General features: G+C 32.5%; 1 long non-coding RNA gene across 3 annotated transcripts; it reads right to left on the reverse strand.

The window, feature by feature from the left end:
• Positions 1 to 263: 263 nt before the first annotated feature.
• LOC137813548 (uncharacterized) lies at positions 264 to 2,810 on the reverse strand. Of its 3 annotated transcripts, XR_016519514.1 has the most exons (5): positions 2,549 to 2,810; positions 1,402 to 1,490; positions 1,242 to 1,299; positions 1,066 to 1,136; positions 264 to 553 (listed from the first exon to the last, which is right to left on the reverse strand). It is a non-coding gene; the product is annotated as an uncharacterized LOC137813548 (long non-coding RNA). The 3 variants fall into 3 exon arrangements; XR_011081444.2 differs by lacking the exon at positions 2,549 to 2,810 and having other exon boundaries at positions 1,402 to 2,138; XR_016519515.1 differs by lacking the exon at positions 2,549 to 2,810 and having other exon boundaries at positions 1,267 to 1,299; positions 1,402 to 1,539.
• Between the last annotated feature and the right edge of the window lie 209 nt (positions 2,811 to 3,019).

Genomic DNA, 3,019 nt, shown 5'->3' on the forward strand with positions numbered 1-3,019 from the left:
TAAATACCAAAAAATGGTCACTATATTGGTCTCTAAATAATGTAATTTATTGTAAAATATTATTTATTATTTATTTTTATTTTTTATCAAATGTAAAAATCAATTAATTTGAAATATTTTAAGATCTTTTGATGCGTCAAAAACTAATTTCAATATATAATCTCAAGTTCATGGTAGTAATCTCAATGTTGCTAAGGGCTCCCCAATATCATCTCTTGTTTTATGGTCTCCCCGCAGCCATAACTACATGAGATTTATGAAGATTAAGTGGAAAATATACAACTGTTTGAATATCCAATTAAAATCTTTAGAGTTTTCCATATTAATATTTCATGTATAATCTTTATATCACACAATCACAATGAAGTTGTCGAAATAGCCGATGGTAACAATTTTATCTAGCAGATTAAAACAGCATACAGGAACACCACTATAAGCACTACGGAGTTTGAGCTGGTGCTGAAGATAAGTGATTCCTTTCGCCCCTGTTGCAAGTCTTAGTTCTTCCACACTCCATCTATATAACAATTGCCTGGAAAGAGTCATCGAAATGCTGCACCAGATACCCAAATGATTATTACAGAATACCTAATACCTAAAGTTTGACATAAATAATGATGATACCCTTCCCTCTAAAATGGGAAAAATAATAACAATACTTGAAACAGAGGCAAGAAACTAGTTGAGTGAACATCTTGGTTTAGAGGAGAGTTCTCAGCTCTATCAATTATATAGAAACATAGTACAAAGGGAATCTAGTAATTAGGGAAAGAAGATTACAAAATCAATTAGATGTTCTATAGCCTAATTAGGTACAACAAATAAAAAGGATATAATTACAACATAATTTACACTATAAACAAGGAAATAATCAACAACAATAAAAGCAATAATATTATTTAATCATTAAGAGCAACAAAAGACCACATTATCCGTATCAACAAATAATCTACAGTCTTGATAAATAAATGATCCTTAATCTGTTCCAGAATTGATAATTGCGTTGTTCTTTTTCTATACCAGATAGCAACCAAGACTAAGACTTAGGAAAGACATAAAAACTACCTGGCATCATCAGGAATATGTGATCTGAATATGTTTCCCATTTCCTCATACCCTTTCGGTTCTTCCATTATCTGTAATACACAGATAAATTATCTACTGAAGGTTTGAGACACTACATATAGTCAAATTTTTCTGATACCACACAAAAGTAAGCTAAAAGGCAAGAGAGAATATACCATGACAAGGAGATGCCAAACTCACCTTTGATGAAGACAGAAACTTATATATGGCGCTCTGACATCATGAGATGAAACAAAACAAAAGACAATGAAATAACAACATATTAGATAACTAATCTGAAACAGGTAAACTAGTAAGTATAAAGCAATATCATACCTTTGGAACACTATTTAAATCCCCAGCAATAATAACATGGATGTTGCCCGATTCTTATGACAACTTTGTAAGCTTTATCAAGTAAAATTCTGACATGTCCATTGTCATGGAGCAAGTTTCCATAATAATAAAAAGAAGATTAGACAACATAATTAACTACAGACAATTAAATGGATTTATTTAAGGTAAAATAATTTGCACCAACCCTGGCCCAAAAAATATAATATTAAAAAGTTTAAAAAATGAAGCACATGCACAAATAGAAATGACTATACATGCAAAATAGTATAATGCTTACTCATCTAGTTAAGTACATGGCCCAGTTTAATGTCACCACGATTTGGGTTGAACAACACATGTATGTTTCCTACAACAAATCTTCAACTATGGACTTTTTTTTATCACCCTAACAATAGTGTGGAAAATAACAAGTTAAAGAACATGTGGTCGTCAATCATTCAAAATGGAAAAAACAGTAACTACTCCCATTGCCATAAGCAAAATATAATCTTATATGATAAATCAGAGTAACAAACCCACATTCAACCCAATTATTCATCAGTAAATCAGTTCATACAACCAGGAAAATATTTGCATAGCCCTCAAATAAAATAATTAAATGCAAATCAAATAATCTAGACACTGGTTTCATTTACAGCCTTCTTGCACAAAAATAAATAAATGAACGAGTAGATATGAATGTAAGAGAGAAAGAGAGAGAGAGAGAATGGCAATGGTGGAGGTCCAGTTATAAAGAAACTAAATGGCAGATCACTAATAGTCCCTTCATCATTGGCCATCAACAAATAGCACGGTAGACAACTTACTGTAATCTTTAATTTATGTTTGGATCATTGTTTTATCTGGCTGCTATAGGATCGACACCTCGAAATTGAATACTGACATCCTACCAAGCTCGTGCAAACAGATTCGTCTTGCCACCTTTTGAAGGTTTTTGTAAGAAACAAATAACAAAAACAGTTCTTCATGTACAAACACTCAACTAGCAATTAATTGAGGGAATATAACATGAAAACAAAATTTAGGGTTCTAAGATGGGAAGATAGAGTGAGTAAAGTTGCACAAAACTTCAATGAGCAAGCACAAAAATAAAAACAAAGACGATGGAACACGAATCAAAACTTACGATGATAAGCTTGTAGAAGTTGACCTCCTTCGGAGCACAAAAGCGCCATTGTTGTAGAGTGCGTTGTCGCTGTTGCAGAGTGCGTTGTCGTCGCCGTTGTTGCAGGATGCGTTGTCGTCGTCGTTGCTGCAGGATGCGTTGTCGTTGCCGTCGTTGTTGCTGCAGGGTGCGTTGCCATCGCCGTTTCTGCAGGGTGCGTTGCCGTAGTTGTCGCCATTGCAGTGCATTTGCAGAGTATGTTTGCAGGGTGCGTTTGCAGAGTATGTTTACAGAGTGAGACTTTACTAGTTAAAGAGAGACTTAGAAATTGAAAACCCCTGAAACTATTTGATCAGATTTAAAAATTAAATTAGTTTTTGAAAAATATGCATATTTATTTAAATTAATTTATTAAATTTTTAATTTAAATAATATTTTGAATTTATTATTAATTTAATTTTATATTTAAATAGAATTAAAAGATTAAAATAC

The sequence above is a fragment of the Phaseolus vulgaris genome, chromosome 1 (genome assembly GCF_051622355.1).
Source record: "Phaseolus vulgaris cultivar YP4 chromosome 1, ASM5162235v1, whole genome shotgun sequence".
Taxonomy (NCBI): Eukaryota; Viridiplantae; Streptophyta; class Magnoliopsida; order Fabales; family Fabaceae; genus Phaseolus; species Phaseolus vulgaris.